Raw genomic sequence first — 26,660 nt, 5'->3', positions numbered from 1 at the left:
AGCTCTTAAAAATTCTCTAGTCATTTCTTTTTTACTTTCATGAATTCATTGTCTTCAAATAAATGTTTGAACTTTGGGGAATTTATGCTCTATAGCATTTGAAGTTTTGATTCAATGGTTCTTCAACTGATACCTACTTACGGAAACCCTTTCAGTGTATAAATGTACAAATTATTCTTTAATTTAAGAGGAACCATGATATGCCATTTTATTGAGTGCTAGCTAAAAATTTATTTTGTTTTATTTAGGTTTCTCATGCTTGTGAAAATCAAAATGATCTCTTACATGAAAATGGTATGTTGAAAAAGGAAATTGCCATGCTAAAACTGCAAATGGACATACTAAAACATCAGCACCAGGAGAAGGAAAATAAATACTTTGAGGACATTAAGATTTTAAGGGAAAAGAATGCTGAACTTCACATGACCCTAAAACTGAAAGAGGAAACATTAACAAAAAGGGCATCTCATATAGTGGGCAGCTTAAAGTTCTGATGACTGAGAACACAATGCTCACTTCTAAATTGAAGGAAAAACAAGACAAAGAAATATTGGAGAGAGAAACTGAATCACACCATTCTAGACTGGCTTCTGCTATACAAGATCAAGATCAAAGTGTGACATCAAGAAAAAACCAAGAACTTACTTTCCACAGTGCTCATTTGCAAGGAAAAATGAATGTTGATGTGAATAATATAATATATAATAATGAGAAGCTTCATCAACCACTTTCTGAAGCTCAAAGGGAATCCAAAAGCCTAAAAATTAATCTCAATTATGCAGGAGATGCTCTAAGAGAAAATACATAGGTTTTAGAACATGCACAAGGAGACCTAAGTGAAACACAGTGTCAAATGAAGAAAGCTGAACACATGTATCAAAACAAATGAGATAATGTGAACAAATACACTGAACAGCAGGAGTCTGGAGCAGAAAGTATTTCAACTACAAAGCAAAAATATGTGGCTTCCACAGCAATTCGTTCAGGTGCATAAGAAAGCTGATAACAAAAGCAAGTAACAATATTCATTGTTTTGAAAGGAAAAAGCAACATCACCTCCTAAAAGAGAAAAATGAGGAGACATTTAATGACTGTAACCATTTAAAAGAATATATATACCAATATGAAAAACAGAAAGCTGAAAGAGAAGTACCAAAAATATATATATATATATTTCAACTTTCCTGAAAGAAAATGTGAAGTCATATTTGGCCTTAGATAAATGCTGAATCTAGTTGAATATAGATGATAAATGTATTTGCTATGTCAGCTTAGAAACATGGCTTATTTCCACCAAATGCAAGTTAAAGCTAAGAGATATTTTACTTTGAGACATTGTGTCACTCATGAAATTTTAAGAATTTAAGTTAAAGGTTTTTAATAGATTAACATTCTTTGTGGCCACATTTTATGACCACCATGAAGCAGATAAATGGGAATGCCCATATCAGCAATGAGTATTTTGAAATTAAGATTCAATTCAACAATTTACTTTGACAGTTAATTCTAAATTTTCCAGAGGAACTGAAGTGTATTTGAAGTACATTTTGAAGTGTACATTTCTGTATCTTGTAATACTACTTTTTAAAGTAGGTTTTTATATATTTCAGTTGGTAGAATTTTATTTTATGTCAATTTGACTTAAATCTGAACATATTTGAATCTCATATGTATTGTTATAACAACTTAATTTTTTAAAGGCATCTGCATTTTATTAAATAGCAGCTTAGGACAAATGTAGTGAATTTTAACAATATCAAATTTGACTTAATCATCCCACTGGTATTTATAATTTACTTTGAATATTGTTACAAATAATTTGCTCATAATTTCTATTTCAAGGCTCAGCTCAAAGACTGTCATGTGGGTAGAACTTTGTCCCAGAGAAAGATCACTGTAGCCATCTGTGATTTATTAGCTTTGCATTGGATCCCCATTTTTCAATTCATGGGGAGTGGCAGGGTTCATGTATAGTACAAAAGAAGTGAGTAGAGGAGAGAAACATAGCAGCTGAGGTCAGAAGGGATGTGGAGACCAGGTTTACCTAGGGCCTCTAAAGCCTTTGAAACAAAAATACTTTTATTCTGAGATAGAAACCTGTTGGAAAAATTTCAGCAGGTGATTGAATATGTGAGGAACTTTGATGTTGATTTGTACTTCAACAAAAAAGAAGGAAAGCATTCCACGGCATAGAATTTACCACCGCTAGTCCTGCCCACATATTTTCTTGAGACTTCAGTAGGTTGTGAAGCATTACAGATTCATTAGGGGACAAATGACTAGGGGGACGAATCTGGTGTCTAGTAAAAGAGTACCAGTTTGGCAAGAAGATAATACCTTCTTGTGTCCTTAAGTGGATTCAGTAATAAGCAGGAATGTGTACACATAAAGAAAATAAGCTGAACCAATATATTTGGGGATATTTTCGAAAGTAAATATTGTTAATTTGATAAGATGATTTACAAAATCAATAACAAACATGTCAGATCACTGTGAGACAACTTCAAAAAAATTGGCTGATCTCAATAAACAATGTGTGTCTGAGGCTTCACTAGAGGCTACATCACATTACCACATTAATCTCAAAGTTGAGATATAGGATTTAATGAAGAAATGATTTCGAATCGAAAGTGAAGTATGTATTAAAGGTAACATGCCAACAGTGAATCTACAGCTGGTGAAATAATACAAATTGTTTTATGATACTAATTTCCATGGGAAGACTTCTTTTATATGTTCATTATAATTAGTTTTATTACAATTTTATTATCTTTATAATGTGCTTATTTTTAAAATTGTAGCTATCATTCTGCAATGTTTTTCTTATAATTAAATGTTTTTTCTCATAATATCTACCCTCAAGAAGGTTAAGAATTATACATCATTTATCCCACAAGCTGAGAGACTATTCTTCGGATAAACAGTGTTTTTCAGTAATTTATGTTGCCATAGTGAGGCACACGGTATTTAATCAGAGAAGAATGTTTAATGGAATATTCCAGAAAATTATCTGTCTGAAAGGCTGCCTTAAATGCTTCCTAAAATGCTTGCTGAAGAGTCCGGCAAGATGAATATGACTTGGAGGCTGGGTGGCAGGCCAGTTTTTTGGAGGCCGGCCTAGAGCCTGGCTGCATGGGAGGCTGGTCCAGTGACCAGTCTTTTGGCAGGGGGAGAGGCTTGCGGGAACGCTGATCAGAATGCTGCCTGCATGGGAGGCTGGTCTTCAGGCCGGCTGGCTAGGAGGCCGACACAGAGGCTTGCTGGGAAACTTGCCAAGAACCCGGGTGAGAGGCGGCCAACTAGGAGGCTGGTGGAGAGTCCGTGTGAGAGGCTGTCTATCTGAGAGGCTGCCTCAAATTCTTGCTAATTTTGCTTGCTGAGGGCCTGGTAGACTGAGTCCGGCTAAGAGCCTGGTTGTGCCAGGTTCTCTTGTTAGGAGACTGGCTACAAGATCCCGTGAAAGCTTCACGACTCTACTCAACAAATTTCTCCAGAAAGAGGCCGGAGTGTCCAAGGGCTTCTCCAGACCGCACTTTTTACTGGTGTTGGGCCGGATGTGGTGGCGATTAAGGGCAAGGGCAAGCGGCAGGGGCTGGGGCTCGGGAAGGGCGAGTGGGAGGTGCGGCCTCTCTCTTAAAAGGTGGCTGCAGCCATGCAGAGGCTCTCTGCCACTGCTGTCAAGGGCGTGAGGAGCCTGGAGCGCCCACTCAGCTAGTCTAGACCAAAGGCTCTTAAGTCATCCACTATGGGGACATCAGAAAGATGCACAGAGCTGCCTCTCAGGGCCACACCTGGAAGCTTGCAGGGGATGATGATGAAGACGACAACCATCGACCTGAACATAAGAGATGCGAAGAAGAGGTGCCATGCCCTGCCTGAGCTGGGGCTGCAGGAGGAGGTGATCCTCCTGTGGGAGGATCGCCCCTTCAGCCTGGGGTCTCAGGGGAGCCCGGGGAGGAAGGGAGCAGGTGGAAGAGTGGGTCCGCAGCCAAGCGGAAATCTTGGGCCCCGGTGTCTGGGACTTCTTCCTGGGCAAGCCCCCCAGGCCTGAGACGGGGGCGCCCTGCAGGGCGGAGGGACCAGGTCACCTTAAAATCAACCCCAAATTTTGGCTGCTTTCTCCTTCACTCCCACTGAGGTGGTTGGTAACGCTGGCTGCAAGGGAGGCTGGATTTGAGGCTGGCTAGTCAGGAGGCCACCTAAGAGGCTCTCTGAGAGGCTTACTGGGAGGCTGGCCACGACACTGGTGGCATAAGAGGCTGGTTCTGAAGCTAGTTCGCTAACAGACTTACTGAGAGGCTGGCTGGAAGGCTGGTCAAGGAGCGGGTTGCATGGGAGGCTGGTCTAGTGAAGGACTCTTGGAAAGTGGCCTAGAGGCTTGCTGAGAGGCTGGCTGGCTGGCAGGCTGGCGGAGAGCCTGTGGGAGAGGCTTTCTGTCTGAGAAGCTGCCATAAACGCTTGCTAAAAGGCCTGCTGAGATCCTGGCAGGCTGAATCTGACTAAGAGTCTGAATGCAAGGCTGGTTTGTTAGGAGGCCAGCCTAGAGACTGGCTGCACCAGAGGCTAACCAAGAGGCTGGCGAGGAAACTGGCAGAGTGGCAGATTGGCTGTGCAAGAGGCTTGCTGGATGGCTGTTAAAAACGCTGGCTGCATAGGAGGTTAGTCTGGAAGCTGACTGTCTGGGAGATTCGCTTAGAGGCTTTCTGAAAGTTTGGATCAGAGACTGGTTGTCTGGGAGGCTGGCTGAGAGCCTGTGGGAGAGGCTGTGTGAGAGGCCGCCTTAAGTGATTCTTAAAACGCTTGCTGAAGAGTCCGGCAAGATGGATGTGACTTGGAGGCTGGGTGGCAGGCCGGTTTTTTGGAGGCCGGCCTAGAGCCTGGCTGCATGGGAGGCTGGTCGAATCACGAGCCTTCTGGCAGGGGGAGAGGCTTACAGAAATGCTGATCCGAATGCTGGCCGCATGGGAGGCCGGTCTTCAGGCTGGCTGGCTAGGAGGCCCACACAGAGGCTTGCTGGGAGGCTTGCCAAGAATTAGTTCAAGCATTGAGGAAGGCAGTGTGTTGACTCCTCAAAGATCTAGAAGCAAAAATACCGTTGACCCAGAAATCCCGTTGCTAGGTATACACCCAAAAGAATATAAATCTGTGGGGAAAAGGAAGAGAGATCAGCCTGTTACTGTGTCTATATAGAAAGAAGTAGACATAAGAGACTCCATTTTGTTCTGTATTTGTGATGCTGTTAATCTGTGACCCTACCCCCAACCTTGTCCTTTGCAAGAGACATGTGTTGCGGTGGCTCAAGGTTTAATGGATTTTGGGCTGTGCAGGATGTGTCTTTGTTAAACAAATGCCTGAAGGTAGCTTGCTGGTTAAAAGTTATCACCATTCTCTTAATTTCAACTACCCAGAGACACGTACATGGCCAAAGGTCGCAGGGACCTCTGCCTAGGAAAGCTAGGTATTGTCTAAGGTTTCTCCCCATGTGATAGACTGAAACTATGCTGCTAAAAGGTTTATGGAGATGTTTGCATATGCATCTCAAGGCACAGCATTTTCCTTTGAACTTATTCATGTCACAGAGGTTTTTGTTCATATGTCTTACTGCCGATTTCCTCTTTTTTCTTTGATCCTATTGTCCTGCCACTCCCCTGTCTTTAAGATGGTAAAGATAATTATCAATAAATACTAAGGGAACTCAGAGACCGGGGCCGGCGTGGGTCCTCTGTAAGCTGAGCGCTGGTCCCCTGGGCCCCGCTTTTCTTTCTCTATACTTTGTCTCTGTGTCTTATTTCTTTTCTCAAGTCTCTCGTTCCACCTTATGAGAAACACCCACAGGTGTGGAGGGGCAGGCCACCCCTTCATAAATCATTATATTATAAAGAGACGTGCACATGTATGTTCACTGCAGCACTATTCACAACAGTAAAGACATGAAATCTACCAAAATGCCCATCAATGTTAGACTGGATAAAGAAAATGTGGTACATGTGCACCATGAACTATCATGCAGGCCTAAAAAGAAACAAGATCATGTCCTCTGCCGAGATATGGATGGAGCCGGAAGCCATTATCCTCAGAAAACTAATGCAGGAACAGAAAATCAAACAACACGTATTCTCACTTACAAGTGGGAGCTGAATGATGAGAACACACAGATCCATGAGGGGTAACAACACACAATGGGACTTCTTGTGGGGGCAGGAGGAGGGAGAGCATCAGGAAGAATAGCTAATCGATACTGGGCTTAATATCTGAGTGATGGGTTGATCTGTGCAGCAAACCACTATGGCACCCATTTACCTACGTAATAAACCTGCACATCCTGTACATGGACCCCAGAACTTAAAAGCTGAAGAAAAAATAAAGAAACTTTAGTGCTGTCCAGGGATGCACACTGAACACAAAAAAATGGAGTGATGCTTGTGATTTGCTTTATAATATTCCTGTAAAGATAGATAAATGGATAGATGGACAAAATGTGGGACAATCTTGATCACAGAAATTGAATAATGGGTATTTTATTGTTACTTTTACTATTTTCTCTACTTTTGAATAGGTATACAAATTGTAATTAAAAGATAAAAAATAAATATACTAATCCCTGCTTTGAAACCAAATACAAACAGTACTCTGAAAAGATTCAAGCAATTTACATGGTACTATATGGATCTCCCTTGCACCTCTGTATGTAACATTTAAATATTTTGCAACTGGCCAGGCACGATGGCTCACGCCTATAATCCCAGCACTCTGGAAGGTGGAGACAGGTGGATCACCTGAGGTCAGGGGTTCAAGACCAGCCTAGTTAACATGGTGAAACCCTGCAGGAGATTTGCTTGAGCCTGGGAGGAGGAGTCTGCAGTGAGCCGAGATGGAGCCACTGCACTCCAGCCAGGGTGACAAGAGCAAGACTCCATCTCAAAAAACATAAATATAAATATAAATATAAATATAAATAAAAGATCTTTCTTAAATTCCTACTTCATGTTATTAGCACCAAATCTGAAGGGCTCCATTACAGAAACTCTTTGAGATAAGAAACAAATGTATTTTTGAGAAACCACACAAAATGTAGTAATTATCATAGCTGTTAAAAGAAATGTGCTCATAAATAAATAACAGTAAAGGAATAGAGGCTTTCAGTCACATCAGGAAGTGATATTAATTATGATTCCTCTGTTAATTCTGAAAGAAAATATATAAACCTACTTCTAACAAACTTTACATTAAAAAAAAAACTCTTGGAGTTGAGAATGAAAAGCAAAAGTTCTAGAAAAAAGTGAGGCCAACTGTGGAACATGCTCATCACATATCATTAAAGATATCCCAATCAACCCCCTGTCTCCCCATCCCTCTTATTCTACTTACTTATTTCCCAGACCACTAACACACTTGTTATATATTACGTATCTCCTACTTACTATGCATGTTCTCCTACAAGATTGAATGCTCCAGAATACATGGGGCAGCGCAGTGCCTTCTGCACTGCCCAGTTCCTGGCACCTGACTCACAGGTGCCAATGGCTGCAGGATTATGACGCTGGAAGTAGTGAATATTTCCTCAATACTTGCAGTGGTTCGTAACAATGAAAGATCTAAGATTGCCTCTCCCCCTTTCAGGAACCTTAAAGGAAGCAGCAAATACTGCTGGCTTCTCACAAGTGGTCATGTTCCGAGATCCACCTAATGCCATGAGCAGTACAAAGAGAGCTAACTTTTACTGTTTACAAGTAAATGATTAATAAACTGTTGTTTATTAATAAGCTATTGTTTTAGCTATAATAGAAAGCCAAAATATTTTCCAATGGCAAAATAACTCCTCGACAGTGTCCTCCTTCTATAAGAAAGAAGTAAGCTTGCTTGGTGGCAAGGGCCAATGATTCTATTAGGTTTAGCTGATTCTTTATCTTTTTTTTGTTAGAGACAGGGTCTTACTCAGTTGCCCAGGCTGGAGTGCAGTAGCCTCAAACTCCTGGGCTCAGGTAATCCTCCCATCTCAGCCTTCAGAGCAGCTGGGACCACAAGTATATGCCACAACACTTGGCTAATTGTTAATGCTTTTGCAGAGATGGGGTCTCTGTTGCCTAGGCTGGTCTCAAACTCCTGGCCTAAAGCCATCCTCCTTCCTCAGCCTCTCAAAGTGCTGGGATTCCAGGCTTGAGTCACTATGTCCAGCCAAGTTCAGCAGATTATTTTTTACCATGCTCAATTAAAAAAAAAACAAAACACCAAACCAGAGGGCAGAGGTGAGGCCTCTCATGTAGATCCTTCTTCTCAGATGTCATCTCCTCATGAATCCTAGTGACATCACAGTGGTATCTCTAATGATAGACAATGTTCACCACCTGACCTATTTTATTGCATGACTTAAAAATATAATGACTTGAAAAGTGGGAGAGACTCTTTATTGGTTACTGGCTGATTTATAGTCAGGTACTAGGGGAGATCAAATATCACAAAAAGTAATCATGAGGAGAAACTTAAAATTTTCAATTTTTTCAATATATGAATTTTTAGAGACTTAAAGTAGTATAAATAGTTAAAAAGTAAGTACATGAATCCTGCAAATAACATACAAACAGTGATCTACGTTTGTCTTTGCCAACTGAGTTGCACCTAAAAGCTGGTCTTTGAAGACTCAGTGAGTGCTATGCACCCCACTTCAAATCCATAGGGAGGGCAGGGCTCCTCACCCAGGAGACTTGACTTCTGTGTACTGAAACTCAAAGGGTCTGTTTCAGGAGAAGATGAAAGCCCCAGGGTCATGGGAACGTGCATCCCCACTGCAGCTTGTGGCACTTCCAGGTGTGGTGCCTGCAGTCCTTCCTGTGCCCCTAAGTGTCACAATGCATGCTACATGACCAACAGCCTCAGGCGTTTCCGCTGGCTTAGAGAATGCTTTAATGCTACAGATTCATTCTATGAATGTTTGTTGAGCACCTGCTTGAGAAGTAAACAAGATAGGCACGATCTGGGCTGTCAGCGCTACCGTGCTGCAGCAGGAGGAAAAATGTCAGTTAGCACCGCTTCGTGGAAAATAAAAGGATGATGAGTCAGCGAGCCTCAAAGCTGAGGTGTGATGGTGCTCAGTGAGACCTCTCCAATATGGTCATGTTTAAACTGTGACACAAATAGAAAGGAGAGCACAGAAAACTCTAAAGAAAGAGCATTCCATAAACACCACCCCTCAGCATGGCAGTGCTAGGAGGCTGCAACCTGAGAGGAAGAAATGTACACAGACCACCACGTTGGCTGGCACAGAGCAAGCAATCACAGAGGGGATGATGGGATGGCAGAGGAACAGCAGGGCACAGCCCACCCACGCCCCTGCAGGCCCGATCGGGGCTGTGAGGTTATTCCAGGTACAGTGGGAAGCCACTACAGATGACACACCAGAGAATGACAGACCTCCTACTTCCAATGAAACTGACCTGGCTGCTCTGTGGCATGGCTTTGACTGAGGGCTGGAAGGCAGTGAAGGAAGATGGGGGATTTGTATTCAGGGCGGAATCAGCAGGCCTTGCTAGGCTGGATGTGGGAAGGGAGGAAAGTAACATCTCAAGGTAACTCCTGGGTGTCTGGCCAGGTAGACTCGAAGACAAGTGCATTGGAGGAAAATGGGGACTCTTCCTAGAACAGGTCAGGCCCCAGAAGGGGTCAAACAAGTGGATGAATACAAAGGTCCAGTGTGAAGAGAATTTTAAGGGCCAAGAATGAGAGTCATGAAGATACGGACAATATATTTTTTTAAGATGCGGGCAAGTGGGATTATTTTATTTTATTTCTTGAGATAGCATCTTTGTCTGTCACCTATGCTGGAGTGCAGTAGTGTGATAAGTACTCACTGCAGCCTCAACCTTCTGAGCTCAAGCAATCTTCCCACCAAGTTTTTATTTTGTTTAACAAACGTGGTCTTGACCTGGCGTGGTGACTTGTGCCTCTAATCCCAGCGTTTGGGGAGGCTTTGAAGGGTGGATTGCTCAAGGCTGGGAGTTGGAGATCAGCCTGGGCAGCATAGTAAGACCCTGTCTCTACCAAAAAAAAGGAAGAGGATGAAGTCATGGAAGACAATTTTTCCACAGACTATGGATGGGGAGGATAAATTCAGTATGTTTCGAGTGCATTACATTTATTGTGCACTTTATTTCTACTATTATTACTTTCTAATATATAATGAAATAATTATACAACTTTCCATAATGAAAAATCAGTGGGAAGCCCGAGCTTGTTCTCCTGCAACTATACAGCCTCAACTGAGGATAATGGGAGACAGTGACAGATATCAGACAATAGATTCTCATAAGGACAACACAACCTAGTTTCCTGGCATGAGTAGTTCACAATAGGGTTCACATTCTTATGAGAATCTAATGGTGCCTCTGATCTGACAGGAGGCAGAGTTCAGATGATAATGCCAGCGATGGGGAGGGGCTGTAAATATACATGAAGCTTCAGTCACCGGCCACTGCTCACCTCCTGCTTTGTGTTCCACGAGCTGGGGAATCCCTGCTCAAGTACATTTGAAAGGATCCATCCCCTGCCAGTCTTTATAGTCATCTTTACTGCCATAGTGGTGAAGTATAGCTGCCACTTAGCTCCCAAGGCATGTGCCTCAGCGCGCATTTCATCACAATCAACAAGCGGGAGCCTGGTTCATTGTGAGGTCACTTCCTGTAAATTACCAGCATTCCATTTCCCATTGGCAAGAAGCTAAGCGCTGCTACTTGAATAACCAAACCTATGCCCAAATCCCATCTTTGTGGGGCTATCTCCTGGTACCCTTCCTAGCATCAATTTTCTACTTGTCAGAGTCCAATCAGGAGACATAAATCACTCAAACATATAAACTGGTAACATTTAGTATAAGTAAGTATTATAACACAGGAACAGCAATAATGAGGGATTGGCCAGCACAAGGTATAGACAAAAGTACCACAACATAACCTGTTTCACTTTATGGAAAGCACTGACATTTATAAAATACTCATGGTAAATTTATAAACTAATAGCTAATTATTTTTACTCAGAATAGTACTAAATTAAGAATATAGGCTGGGCATGGTGGCTCACGCCTGTAATCCCAGCAGTTTGGGAGGCCAAGGTTGGTGGATCACTTGAGGTCGGTTGTTCAAGACCAGCCTGACCAACATGGTGAAACTCCGTCTCTACTAAAAAATACAAAAATTAGCCAGGCATGGTGGTGGGTGCCTGTAATCCCAGCTACTCGGGAGGCTGAGGCAGAAGAACTGCTTGAACCCGGGAGGAGGAGGTTGCAGTGAGTCAAGATAAAGTGGAAGCATTTATTATGTATTTATATGCCAGGAATTAATGTGAAGCACTTTACTATCTTATCCAGTCTTCAGGATAGATCTTCAGTTCTCATGACCACAAAAGAGGATACTAAGGTTCAGACAGAAGAGACGTGGCCGGGCAGTGTGTCCCCAGAGCCTATGATCTTGCCACTAGGTTACAGTGCTTCCAGGTAGCACATGTTATGAGGTTTTTGCTTTAAATAAACCAATAAAAAACGCAGGCAAAAAAGGGGTAAGTTATTAAAAAGTGAAAGAAACACCAAGAGAACCTTAACAAAATAACTAAAAATATTATGGAAAAGTTACTGAATTCATTGGCAAATTTACTCTAACTCTAGATTTTCATTGAGGAGTAGGTTGTATTACTCATGATGAAGAAAACATGTTCATTTTAAGTGTATTAACCTAAATATTGATATGGCTTATCATGTTTAATTGTTCACTTAAAGCAATCCAGTTAAAATTCTGCATATCATACAATTGTATACCTTGCTAGTCGATTGCAAAGTAAAGAGTTATCCAAATAAAAACAGCAAAACGTGATGCTTTTCACTGGTTGATGCTATTGTGAGGTGAGCATTTGATATATACAAACAGATGATAATAACAGGTTGCTTACTTCTTTCGTTGGTATATAAAGGTGGTTTCAGGATAGAATAGTATTAAGAACAAAGAAGAATTTGAAATTGAACGTCAACTCAGTGATGCATTAAGATAAAAGTAGAGACAACAGGGCCATCCTGGTGAATACTGATTTTAACACACAGATTCAGAGAAACTATTAGTTCAAAAAATCTTCAATTAAATCTCTAAGATCCAGGACTTTGCAATAAATATGTAAATAAATCCCCAAATATCCATGCTAAAAGTTTAAAAGAAATGCTAGCTGATAATTAAAGAAATATAGCTTTTCCTTAGCTTTGCAGTAATCTAGAAACAAAGAATGTTTCTAATATTTAGGCAGACACTGCAAAGCACCTTACAAGGAGAGACATGTAAGGATGACTCAATTCACTGGCCGCCCTGGGCTTGTCCACAGTACCCCCAAGATGAACAGTAAATCCACTGTGTAAATGCTCATGAACAAAGTACTACAGGACTTTTCCAGTTTAAACATACCATATTTTCTTTCAGACAGTTCTTCAGTTGTTTACACAGATAAGTGATGCAACCATTCCATTTCTCTGAAAATTGAGCAAAAGTTGATTCTCAAAAATAGGTCCCTATGTCAGAGCAGCACTAAAATATAATGACTTATATCCCGTGTTTTACATCCTAACAGTCCGCATCATTTTACTGTCTTCCAAATAATTTTTCCAAAGAACTTTCCCCTTTTTTGGTGGTTCTTACGATTAGTTTAATGGGAGACAAAAAGAGAAATTTTAAAGTTTAATTCCTCTTCTTAGCCTTTAGATTTCTGAAAAGCAGGAGGGCAGAAAAGATCCGTCAAATTAAATACGAAAAAAGGGAGACCACAATAAGGAGGTCTCCAGGGGTATTTTAGCAAACTTCCTAAAACATGTCTTAGCTGTGTGGAAATAAGACTTTACAGTGGCCGGGTGTGGTGATGCAGGCCTGTAATCCTAGCATTTTGGGAGGCTGAGTCGGGGAGATTGCTTTGAGCTCAGGGCAACATAGTGAAACCCCCATCTCTACCAAAAATACAAAACTTTGCCAGGCCTAGTGGAGTGAACCTGTAGTCTCAGCTACTTGGGAGACTAAGGAGCGCAGATGGCTTGAGCACAGGAGGCAGAGGGTGCAGTGGGCAGAGGTAGTGCCACTACATTCCAGCCTGGGCCAAACAGAGACCCTGCCTCAAAAAAAAAAAAAAAAAAAAAGCTGAAGGGCACCTGGGGCGGCTTCTCCTTCACTGACCTCGGGTCTGCACTGGGCAGCTGCACGGGCCTCCCAGGCCAGGAGGCCCCTGGGGCCCAGTCCCCATTGTACCACCGCATGACTGGTGGCCGTAGGATGCAGAGCTGCACCAGGAGCTGTGCTGCAAGATCCCCGCTGGCAGCTGAGGCTCACTGCCAGGCCCCACTGTTGGCTCGGGCCATGAGCAAAGAGGTGCAGCTCTGAAAAGAATGAGGGAGACAATGCCAATGCTGCCAGTGCCAACGACGAGGAAAAAGTGTGGCAGCTGCTGGAAAATGGCACGGATCCCTGAGCAGCTGACAAGGGCCACACAGCTCTACACTTTGCCTCTTGCAATGGTAATGACCAGATTGTGGCCTGCACCACCCATGACTCTGTCATCACCATACTGCTACGACGAGGGACCCGGTGGATGCCCTGGACCAAGCTGGACGTATGCCTCCACACCTGGCCAAGACGAAGCTGAACATCCTGCAGGAGGACCACTCCCAGTGCCTGGAGGCTGTGCGACTGGAGGTGAAGCAGATCATCCCAATGCTGAGGAAGAACCCGGTGCACCTACAGTGACGTGAACAGGGGGAGTGGCTGGACCACCTCTGCACCTACCTCTAGATGACCAGTACCAAAGAGCAGGTGGATGAAGTGCCCGACCTCCCAGCCAGCTCCACCTCCCTCAGTCTTTGGATACAGAGCATGGAGGAGGTAGCAAGAGATGCTCCCTGGCTTCCTGTCACTGCCCCCACTAGTCTCTGAGTACAAAGAAAAAGCCCAACATCTGGGACTTGGAAGCTGCATTTGTCAGGTGAGGACCTCACCGTCATCCCCAGGTGCTATGGGGTAGAGATGCTCTCTCCACAGCCTCAGGGCCACTCCTGGTGCCACAGTCTCCAGCATCTCTGTGGACCGGGACGATAGCCCCCAGCTTCTTCCTCTGGCTCCTGTGGCACTAGGCCAGGCTCTACAGCCTCACCTCAGCTCCGCAGACCTGCACTGTCCTAGCAGACCTCGCTCATCCCATGGCCTCCATGGTGCCCTCACCAGGCCCCAGACCCATCTGTATGTTCCTTCCCAGCCATGGGCTTGTTTCAGTCACCAGGTGTGGCCTAGGTGGGCATCCTCTGGCCGAGGGGGCTGCCACGGGGGATGTTGGCTGGCCCTGTGCCTCTCATCAGAACTTAGATATAGACATGTCATCAGACTTTCAAGGAAACACTGCAGTGGGTGTCTCTGGTTGGAGGAGAGGATTGATGAGGGTTAGACCTTAAAAATACAAGTTTAAGAGGGACCCTAGATCTTAAAAATGCAAAGTTAAGAAGGACCCCAAAGCAAAAAGTCCCAACTGCTTTTCTCCCAATCATTAAAACGCCAGAGGGTGTAATGGTTTTGCAGTCTACTTGTAGTATTTTGCAGCCTAGCAGTACTAGGCTTATAAGTGGCCCCTCAAGATGTCCATATTCTGATCCAGGAACCTGTGAATATTACGTTATATGGTAAAAGAAGCTTTGCAGATGTGATGAAGTTAAGGACTTTGCAGATGTGATGAAGTTAAGGACTTGCCACCTTAAGCTTGTTTAGGTGGCAAGTTGATGTCCTAACTCGGATCCTTGTAAGAGCAGAGCAGGTGATGGGAGAGTGGTGGGAAGTGTAGTGATGGAAGCAAGAAATTGGGAGTCATTCAAGGCGGGCATCAAAAGTCGAGGAGTGGAGGCTGCCTCCAGAGTCAGGAAATGGATTCTCCCACACAGTCTCTGAAGCCACTTGCCCTGCTCCCACCTTGACTCAGTGGGAGGGAATTTAGAATTCTGGCCTCCAGAGCTGTAAGAGAATACACATATGTTGTTTAAAGATACTAAATATGTGGCTCACACCTGTAATCCCAGCACTTTGGGAGGCCAAGACGGGCGGATCACTAGGTCAGGAGATTGAGACCATCCTGGGTAACGCAGTGAAACCCCGACTCTACTAAAAACACAAATCATTAGCCAGGTGTGGTGGCGGGTGCCTGGAGTCTCACCTACTCTGGAGGCTGAGGCAGGAGAATGGTGTGAACCCATGAGGTGGAGCTGGCAGTGAGCTGAGATCGCACCACTGCACTCCAGCCTGGGTGACAGAGCGAGACTCCATCTCAAAAATAAATAAATAAATAAATAAATAAATAAATAAATAAATAAATTGTGGCAGCAGCAATAGGAAGCTAGTATTACTAGCCCTCGCATTAAGCCTAAACATTAAATATTTTTTTTTGTAACATGGCCTGGGCCCGATAGTGACTGCACAATGGTACTCAATGGCCTTAAAATGGAATCTTTGACTTTCAAATTCAACGAAATCTTGAAAATTTTATCCACTTCAATGGCAAAAGGTCTGAGGTTTCTTATATTCAATATTTCGTTTACCTACACTCCTGACCTTCCCTTTGTCAATCTTGCACCTCTTACCAGGCTCTCAACATACCTACTATCAGAAGGAAACGCAATAGCTGGTTCTGCAGCTAAACAACAGCCCTTAAGCCCCGACCCCTACTACCTGTTTCTCAGCTCCACAGCCCTCGTATTCACAAGAAGAAAGCCTCAATCTTTCTGTGGCTGGGGCCACAAACAAGGAGGGCTGGTTCTTTCTAGACAATAAGCTTCTCTTTCCTACGTCCCAGGAAAAATCCATACTCACTCACATTCACAGCCTGTTTCACACCAGCTATCATCCTCTCCTTCAGCTTTTATAACCTCACCTGCAGTCTCCTGCCATGGCCACCACCCTTAACTCACTCAGGCCCATATGATCTGCAACCAAGTTTCTTTCCAGGGAGCACTCAGACCACCCACTTAGCCCAGAAATCAAGCTAAAGGGCACCCTCTAATGTTCAGAGGCCACTACAAACCTGGAAAATTGATTTCATTCATATGCTCCCTCCTCTCAAGAAACATGACTATATCCTCACCCCTGCTGACCACATTCAACAGGCAGATCGAGGTCTTTTCCACCACCACCAAGAGGGCAAAAGTGGTTACCTCAATCTTCCTATGACAAATTATCCCAAGGTTTGGACTGCCCACAACCATGCAGTCTGATCGTGGCCCTGCCTTTATCTCAAATGTAACTCGACAGGTCTCCAAGGCCTTAAACATCAAATGGATCCTCCACATCCCTTATTGCTCCCACTCTTTGGACAAGGTACAGGGGGCCAATGGTCTTTTAAAACAACTAACTAAACTTGCCCTGAAGGTTAAGATCCCTGGCCCATGCTCCCACCCAGTGAGCTCATAAGGTTGAAAGCCCTCCCTGTCAGCCAATAAACCTAAGCCCCTTCGAACTCATGTATGGGCAGCCTTTCATCCTACACAGTTTCCCACAAACCAAAACTTCCCTCACTGATGAAGTCTGACCCACCCTACATCTCAGGGGCATTCTCCTCAGAGAATACGCTGATGCATTTCTCCCCCAACCAAACCCTGATACCCAGCTCACAACCTTACCCCCCAACTCAGAGACTGGGTATAGGTGGATGAATCTCCACCCCATTACCCTAAATGGAAGGGGCCTTATCAGATGATACTAACCACACCCATAGCAGCCAAAGTTAAGAGCCTAACACATGAGATGTGGCACTCCTAATCTTAAAAGGCATCTCATCCCCATCCCTCCACACCCCCCACATTTCTACCTAAGTATCTTTCATCCCTCACAGGCACAACATCACTCTGCCTAACCACAGTCCCAGAATCTCTGAAAACTGCCTGCACATGACATTGTCATTTTTTAACTTCCAATCTTTTCCTTCCCATCTTGTCCAGGGCCTCAACTGGTACCCACTTCCAGCCCCTATGAACACCCCAGCTTATTTCTCAACCTAATACAAGAACTTTGGCTCCAAGGCACATTTCAGGATTTCACCCCAACCCAAATCTTTCTTCTCCTTTTGTTTATTCTTTTTGCAGGAACCTCTTCATCCGGACAGATCGATGCCTCTTGTCAGTGTCACTCACCAACTATTAAGGCAAACAAAATTATCCTTGTGCTCCAATTGCTGGATTTGTATGTTGGCCCAAACCCAAGGTTCCACTGCTGTTCCAACCCTTCTAACCACTTGGACCAGTTCCAGTATGAATTTACACCTTACCTACTCAGCAGATCTGCTTCCAAGGATCCTTTCCTCCTCAATCCATTAAATCTGGCCATACTGTCCTACAAAGGATCATAGCTTAGCTCAGACTTATAGCTTCCGGACACCAACTACTCCAGGACCAAGCAAAATCTGTCAGGCTCCCTATTTGGGGTCCTATGTCTACTCAAACCAATTTGGCCACTCGTGCCTTTCTTTGCCTCAACTGCTCTTTTAGAAACCCTTCTTAAAGCACCTTTCTCAGGGCCCTCTCAAAACCCCACTGCTAACACGTCCTCAATTTTCAGCTTTCTCAAAGTTTGAATGTTTATTCAAATCAATCATGAAATTGTCTCATCCAATATCTGACCAAGGCCATCCGTTTCTCTGGAACCCCGTCTATTACCACTATAATTACATCTCCTTCCTCCCGTACTCCTTTATGCCAGTGACGCCCCCCATCCACCAAAATAGAAGGCTTTCCCTAAAGAGACTGTTTGGACACCCCTATCTGTCTTCCCCTTCTTTCTGTCAATTCCCCCACCGCACAGCGGGTACTCATAGACAGCACTTACTTCATTCTCTCTCTCCAAAACCAAACATTTCATTTCCTCACCAACTAAAATCCATTACCAAACCTCTCATTGGAGCTGCCTTTCCTGGCTCCTATTTAGTATGAAACAAATAAATCATTTTTCTGGACAGATTCCAAGAAAATCCTGAAAACACAGTTGCAACACATTTATAGCAACTGCCTGATTTTCATTAAAACAATAATTGAGTCAAAATATGACACTCTAAGAAAAAGTTTTCCTTAAATTCACAATCAGTTCTAAAAGCACTAGTACGTACCAGGATCTTTTGTGGGTTCAGTTTTTACTCTGCTGAGGACACAATTACAATTAGAAGTAAGCCCTGATCAAGCCATGAGCAGGTGGCAGTCACTCCCACAACATTCAAATACTCTGGACCTCAAAGTGTAACATCACTCACTTGACCAAGGTGAGTGCAAAACTGACTCAACTGAAAACTGAAATGTTTATTTCTTACATGAATAACACGTATCAACTGGATTTGGTACTTTAATTCCAATCTATCTTTTGTGGACAAAAGTACAACAAAATACTAGAGTTGTGTATTAACTTACAAACCCCATTCCGTTCTAAGGCTTTTCAATTCACAGTGTCACCAATCCCCCAGGGTTTACCTAAGAGCACTCTTATTCAGAAATACCAAGTCAAAGAGGGCATGTTCGTAACATCTCCAAATGATTTTCTTGCCTATTAAACTTTGAAATGTGTGACATAAGGCCTTTTTAACATTCTTAACTCTCAATACTTTAAAAACCAAAACATTTTGAAGCAAGGAAGTTAAACAGCAGTGATGAAATTAGATTTTTACCTTCCACCTAAAGATATTATTGACATGTCAGCATCTGTTACCATTACACGACCACCTATGTACAAAAAATGGAATAGATTTATTTTCTTCAACATTTCAAATATAACTAAAATTTCCAAAGGCTTTACATATAGGATAACTGGGGATTGAACAAGGTTTTACAGCTCTGAGTCATATGAGAATAAGCACTGTGTTAGTTATCAGAGTGTACTTTGTTTTCTCCTGTAAGGAAGAGAAATATGAATGATAATAATCTCACAGCTTTTCATCCTTTCTCCCACCTGCACCTCCCTTTAATGAAAAAGCTCTTATTTTTGTCAGTGAGAGAAATACAGAAGCATACCATTTCTCCAGTTAAGATAGAATACACAGATAATACTCTGCTGATGTATAAATGACAATATAGATTTTTTTTTTCTTTTTTGAGACAGGGTCTTTCACTCTGTTGCCAAGACTAGTGTGCCAGGACATGATCACAGATTACCACAGCCTCAACCTCTCCCAAGATGAAGCTATCCTCCCACCTCAGCTTCCCAACTGGCTGGGACTACAGGTGCACATCACCACATTCAGCTAATTTCTTTTCCATTTTTTTTTTTCAGTAGAGACGGAGTTTTACCGTGTTAGCCAGGATGGTCTCGATCTCCTGACCTCGTGATCCGCCCGTCTCGGCCTCCCAAAGTACTGGGATTACAGGCGTGAGCCACTGCGCCCGGCCTTTTCTATTTTTTGTAGAGATGGGATCTTTCCATGTTGCCCAGGCTGCTCTTGAACTCCTAGCTTCAAGGAAGACTCCTACTTTGGCCTCCCAAAATGCTGGAATTACAGCCATGAGCCATTGTGCCCAATCCTGGAGTGCTACAAAGAATTCGTCTGGCTTAGAAAAATTGAAAGGAGTGGCTGCTAACAGAAACAAGGTTTATGTGGTGAGAAATATGTTCTGGAATTAGTGGTGATAGTTGCATAGCTTGCAAATATACTAAACACTATTAACCTATACACTTTAAAATGGTAAATTTTATGTTATGTGAATTCTACCCCAATTTTAAAACTCCAAGAAAGAAAGAAAGAAAGAAAGAAAGAAAGAAAGAAAGAAAGAAAAGAAGAAAAGGAAGGAAGGAAGGAAGGAAGGAAGGAAGGAAGGAAGGAAGGAAGGAAGGAAGGAAAGAAGGAAGGAAGGAAAGAAAGAAAGAAAGAAGAAAGAAAGAAAGAAAGAAAAAGAAAGAAAGAAAGAAAGAAAGAAAGAAAGAAAGAAAGAAAGAAAGAAGGAAAGAAGGAAAGAAGGAAAGAAGGAAAGAAAGGAAGGAAGGAAGGAAGAAAGAAAGAAAGAAAGAAAAAGAAAGAAAGAAAGAAAGAGAGAAAGAGAGAAAGAAAGAAAGAATAAAACATTGAAAGACAGACCATCCCCTCTACCAAATGTTGATGAAGATGTAGAACAACTAGAACTTTCACTCCCTGCTGGCAGTAATGTAACATGGAAGGATTGCTTTGAAAACTGGTTTGCTGGTTTCTCAAAAAGTTAAACCTAAAACTACTAGAGGATCCAGCCCTACCAATTTGAGGCATTACCCAGAGGTAAAGAAAACATATGTCCTGATAAAGACTTGCACCCAAATATTCATAGCAGCTTTCTTTATGATTGCCAAGAAATGTAAACCACCCAAATATTTATCACCAGTTGAATAAGCAAAATAATCGTGATTATATCATAATGTAGACAAAAATTGAAATAATTACACTAAAAAGCTTCTGCACAGCAAAATAAACAATCAGCAGAGTAAACAGACAACCCAAACTGGGAGAAAGCCTTCACAATCTGTGTATCTGACACAGGACTAATATCTGGAATCTACAAGGAAGTCAAACAAATCATCAAGAAAAACAAACAAACAATCCCATCAAAAAGTGGATTAAAGAGATGAATAGACAATTCTCAAAAGAAGATATACAAATGGCCAACAAACATATGAAAAAAATGCTTAACATCACTAATGATCAAGGAAAATGAAAATCAAAATCACAATGCAATACCACCTACTCCTGCAAGAATGACCATAATCAAAAAATCAAGATTGGCATTGATGTGATGAAGAAAAGAGCAGTTTTACACTGCTGGTGAGGATGTAAACTATTAAAACCACTATGGAAAACAGTGTGGAGATTCCTTAAAGAACTAAAAGTAGAACTACCATTTGACCCAGCAATCTCACTACTGGGTATCTACCCAGAGGAAAGTAAATTATCATTTAAAAAAAAAAAAGATACTTGCACACGTATATTTATAGCAGCACAATTCGCAATTGCAAAAACCTGGAACCAGCCCAAATGCCCCTCAATCAACAAGTAAAGAAACTGTAATTATATACATATATATACACACACACATACATACATACATATATATATATCTCTCTCTCACATATATATGATGGAATGCTACTGAGCCATAAAAAGGAATGAAATAATGGCATTTTCAGCAACCTGGATGAAACTGAAGACTATTATTCTAAGTGAAGTAACAAGTGAATTAACTCAGGAACGGAAAAATCAAACACTGTGTGTTCACACTCATAAGTAGACACTAAGCTATGAAGATGCAGAGGCATAAGAATAACCCGGTGGACTCTGGGAACTCTGGGGAAAGGGTGGGAGGGGGTGAAGAATAAAAGACTATACACTGGGTACAATGTACACTGCTTGGTTGATGGGTGCTAGAAAATCTTAGAAATCAACACTAAATAACTGATTGATGGAATCAAACACTACATGTTTCCCAAAAATCTACTAAAATAAAAATAAATGAACAAATAATTTTTAAAAAAATTAAAAATAAAATGAAAATAAAACCAAAATATCTAGGTTAAAAAACGTGTATTTCAGTTAAACAACAAATACTTTCAGGGGAACACAACTCTACTGCAAATTTATTTGTTGTTTATTATAATTAAAGCAACAGATAAAATAATTTTTTAATGAAACAATAGAAAGTAAAAAAAAAAGATATAACAAATGTTGGTGAAGGCCAGGCATGGCGGCTGTTTTCCAAAGCAGTTACACCAATCAGGCATGGTTGGCCCACACCTGTAATCCCAGACCTTTGAAAGGCCAAAGCAGGTCACTTGAGTTCAGGAGTTTGACACCATCCTGGCCTACATGGCGAAACCTCATCTCTACCAAAAAAAAAAAAAAAAAAAAAAGCAAATATTAGCCAGGCGTGATGGCATGCTCCTGTAACTCCCAGCTACTCAGGAGGCTGAGGTGAGAGGGTCACTTGTGCCTGGGAGGTCAGGGCTGTACTGAGCCATGTTCATGCTGATGCACTTCAGCCTGGATGACAGCAAGATTCTGTCTCAAAAAAAAAAGTTGGTGAAATGTGCAAGAATTGGAACCCACATAAATTACTGGTGGGAACATAAAATTGTGTAATCATTTTGGGTGTTTCTTTTCTTGTCATTTGATTTATTAAAAAATCATGATAGTCTCTCTCTATGTTGCCCAGGCTGGTCCTGAACTCCTGGGCTAAAATGATCCTCCCACCTCAGAATCCTGAATAACTGAGATTACAGGCATGAGCCACCACACCTGACTGGTGTAACCAGTTTGGAAAAACAAATGTACAGTAATCACATAATGCAACAATTTCACTCCTGGATATAAATCTAAGAGAAATAAAAATATATATTCACACAAAAACTTGTGCATGAATCTTGATAGCAGCATTATTCATGATGACCAATAAGTAGAAACAATTCAAATGTCTCTGAACTGATGAATGGATAAACATGGACTATTACTCAGCTATAAAAGGAAACACATACTGATACAGGCTGACAAGAAACTTTGAAAATATTGCCCTAGGAGGGAAAAAAAAAAAAAAAAAAAACCCAGTCACAAAGCATCACATTTTTAAAAGATCCAGATTAGGCAAATCTATAGTGACAGAAAATAAATCAGTGATTGCCTATGAAGACACAGGGACGTGGGGGAAGTAGAAGGCAGTGGCTAAGAGCTGAGGATTTCTCTACAGCATAATGAAACGTTGTAAATGTGATTGTAGTGATGGATGCATAGCTCTGTGAGTATTCCAAAAACCACTGGATTTCTCTCTCTCTCTCTCTCTCTCTCTCTTTCTCTCTCTCTCTCTCTCTCTCTTTTGAGACAAGGTCTTCTTCTGTTACCTAGGTTGAAGTGCAGTGGCGCCATCTCAGCTCACTGTAATCTATGCATCCTAGGATCTGGCAATCCTCTGGCTTCAGGCCCCCAAATAGCTGGGACTACAGACATAAGCCCCCATACCTGGCTAATTTTTGTATGTTTCTAAAGATGGGGTTTTGCCATTTTGCCCAGACTAGTCTCCAACTCCTGAGCTCAAGCAATCAGCCTCCCAAAGTGCTAGCATTAAGGCATTAGCCACTGTGTCCTGCCTGAATTGCCTATTTTGATAGATAAATTGTATGGTATGTGAATTATACTGCAATAAAATTGTTACTAAAAAATGAAAATGGGGACTGGGCACAGGTTGCTCATGGCTGCCTATAATCCCAGCACATTGGGAAACTGAGGCAGAAAGAGCACTTGAGGCCAGGAGTTTGACACCATCCTAGGAAATATGGCAACATAACATAAACATCTCCACAACAACAACAAAAAATAGCTGGGCATGGTGGCAAACGTCTGTGGTCTCAGCTACTTGAGAAGCTTAAGTGGGAGGGTTACTTGAGCCTGGGAGGTCAAGGCTGCAGTGGGTCATAATCGTGCCACGATACTCCAGCCCAAGTGACAGGGTGAGACCCTGTCTCAAAAAACAAAACAAAAACCATGAACAGACAAAAAATAGAGCTAATAAGCTAACATAAGGAAAGTTGCTGAAATGTGACAGATAAATAAAGTAATGTGAGGTCTTTTATCTACTAAAAATAAACAAAAAATAGCTGGTTAAATTATAATACCCTGTGTTGGAAAAGGTGCAATAAAATGGGCACTTTATTATACTATTACTGGCATTTGAATTTTATATAAGCCTTCCAGGGTAAAGCTTGGCATTTTTTTTTTTTTTTTTTTTAAATAACAGACAAGTGTCTCACCATACTGCCTTCTCTAACTCCCGGCCTCAAGCAGTCCTCCCATCTTGGCCTCCCAAAGTGCTGGGATTGTAACTGTGAGATGCCCAAAAGCTTGGCAATTTACATCAAAGTAGTAAGAATGTCCATGCCCTACTGACTCACAGTCATCTCATTTCTGGAGATACCTTTGGAGAAAATTCAACCTAAACAAAAGGTCATATGCACAAGCACAGTGAAATCTGGGAGCAATTTAAGATAGAGTGGTTACATGAAATAAGGAAGAGTTATGGGGAACTAAACAATCCTTAGTATTTACAGGCTCCTGGTAAGAAGTAAGCTAAATTTTTTTTTTTTTTTTTTTTGAGACAAGGTCTCACTCTGTTGCCCAGGCTGGAGTGCAGTGGCCTGATTATGAGTCACTGCAGTCTTTGCCTTCCTGGACTCAGGTGATCCTCTCCCCTCAACCTCCCAAGTAGCTGAAACTACAGGCAGACACAACTACTCCAGGCGAGTTCTTGTTTTTTTTGTTTTTTTTTTTTTGTAGAGACAGGGTCTCACTGTGTTGCCCAGGCTGCTCTCCAACACTTGTCCTCAAGCAATCCTCCTGCCTTGGCCTCTCAAAGTTCTGGGATTATGTTGTGAGCCACTGCACCCAGCCAGCTGCTACTTTATTATTATTACTGTTACTATAATCATTTCACTCAATTTAAAATTATTTGTCATTAATATCAGTCAAGTCTATAGAACAGTATGTGTCCTACCATATAACTATATTAGTATAAACATATACGGTTGCCCCTCAGTATACAAAGAAGATTGTTTCCAGCCCCACTCCCTACCATCTCTGTGTATACACAAATCCTCTGGAACCCACATGTAGGAAAGTAAAAAAAAAAATTAGTTGGGCATAGTGGCAAGCACCTGTACTTCCAGCTGCCTGGGGGACTGAGGCGAAGGGATTGCTTGAGCCTGGAAGTTCGTGGCTGCAGTGAGCTGTGACAGCAGCACTGCACTCCAGCCTGGAAAACACAGTGAGACCTTGTCTCAGAAACAAAAATGTTTTGGCCGGGCACAGTGGCTCATGCCTGTAATCCCAGCACTTTGGGAGGCCAAGGCTGGCGGATAATCTGAGGTCAGGAGTTTGAGACCAGCTGCGCCAATATGGAGAAACCCCTGTCTCTACTAAAAATACAAAATTAGCCAAGCGTGGTGGCGCATGCCTATAATCTCAGCTACTCAGGAAGCTGAGGCAGGAGAATCGCTTGAACCTGGGAGGCAGAGGTTGCAGTGAGCCGAGACTGCGCCATTGCACTCCAGCCTGGGCAACAAGAGTGAAACTCTGTCTCAAAAAAAAAAAAGAAAAAAAAGATTAGAAACTGTAATCGTAATGAGGTGTGTTGGGCAAAATTCCATAGAAGCAAAGTACAGATTAATGAAGCAAATGGTGATAAAATAGAACAATTACCTTTCTGCGATTTATGACAATGATGGCAAAAAAATGCAAGACACAGAGAAAGAGAGTAAAGAAGAAATTAGGGAAGCATTCTACGTGTTTGAAAGGATGACACTGGCCATGTTCATGCAGTTCCTGTACAATATTGTTCAGTTGCCTTTGTTTGTAAGGAATGTATCCACTGAAAGTTCTTCTTGGTATAAAAGAATGAGTAGGCATGCATAGTCATACTAGAACTCACTCCTGTTTTTCTACCTTTATCTTCCTACTATCATCCCACAGTCTTATTTCAGAAAATTGAGCAAGTGTTAGGCATGGTGGTTCATACGTACCTGTAATCCTTGAGTTTTGGGAGGCAGAGGTGGAAGGATCGCTTGAAGTCTGAAGTTTGAGACCAGGCTAGGCACCAAAGTGAGACCTCATTCATGTCTACCAAAAAAAAAAAAAAAAAAAAAATTAACCAGGCACAGTGGTGTATAGCTGCAGGCCCAGCTACTCAGGAGGCTGATGGGGGAGGATCCTGAGCACAGGAGTTCAAGGCTGCAGTGAGCTGTGATAGCACTACTGCACTCCAGCCTGGGTGACAGAATGAGACCCCATCTCCTGAAATAACAACAACAAAAAAAAAGAAAGAAAAAAGAAAATTGAATGAGTAGCAAATTGTAGGCGGTTGACTCTGAATATTTCTAAACTACTGGTTCTCAAACTTTTGTGGTGGACCCTCCCCTTTACATTTTTTAACTTTATTGAAGGTCTCTAAGACTTTTTGTTCATATCAATTATTCTATTAAAATTAGAAATTAAAACAAAAATTTTAAAATACGTATTTTTAATTACATAATTATAATAAAACCATTACATATTGCTATAAATAATACGTTTTAAATAACTGTATTTTCAAAATTCAAAAAAGTGAGAAAAGTGGACTTGTTTTACATTGTTGCATTTCTCTTGAATGTCTGGCATAATAAAAAACAAGTGGGTTCTCATATCAGGATTTAATCTGTGGTTTCCACACCTCATGTAGGAAAATTCCACCAAACACTTGTAAAAGAACAAGGGTGAAAGAGGCAGATAATGTCTTAGTATTTTTATCAAAATCATTTTTACCTCGTGGGTCTCCTTTGATCACGTTTTGAAGACCGCTGACCTAAAACCCTTAGACACATATGAACTGAGATGGAATTGGTCATGTGAAAGAACTTCTCTAGGTTATGCCTTTTTAAAAATAGTCTTCAGCTGGGCACAGTGGCTAACACCTGTAATCCCAGCACAATTTTTGTAGAGACACGATCCTGCCTAGATCAAGCAAAGAGTGCAAAACCAGACTAGGCAACATGGAAAAATCCCTCCTATACAAATAATTTTAAAAATTAGCCAGGCATTATGAAGCACCATCTGCAGCCCCAGCTACTTAGGACACTGAAGTGGGAGGATTACTTAAGCCTGAGAGGTTG

General features: G+C 42.0%; 1 long non-coding RNA gene and 1 pseudogene across 1 annotated transcript; one reads left to right on the top strand and one right to left on the bottom strand.

Moving 5' to 3' along the window:
• Nucleotides 1–2,590: 2,590 nt before the first annotated feature.
• On the bottom strand, nt 2,591–25,679 carry LOC114669942 (uncharacterized). Its single transcript, XR_013397808.1, has 2 exons — nt 25,536–25,679; nt 2,591–5,143 (listed from the first exon to the last, which is right to left on the bottom strand). It is a non-coding gene; the product is annotated as an uncharacterized LOC114669942 (long non-coding RNA).
• Nucleotides 9,285–17,180, top strand: LOC114680584 (ankyrin repeat domain-containing protein 54-like; annotated as a pseudogene).
• Nucleotides 25,680–26,660: the final 981 nt, after the last annotated feature.

The sequence above is a fragment of the Macaca mulatta genome, chromosome 9 (genome assembly GCF_049350105.2).
Source record: "Macaca mulatta isolate MMU2019108-1 chromosome 9, T2T-MMU8v2.0, whole genome shotgun sequence".
Classification (NCBI taxonomy): Eukaryota; Metazoa; Chordata; class Mammalia; order Primates; family Cercopithecidae; genus Macaca; species Macaca mulatta.
This window is presented reverse-complemented; position numbering and strand designations above follow the sequence as displayed.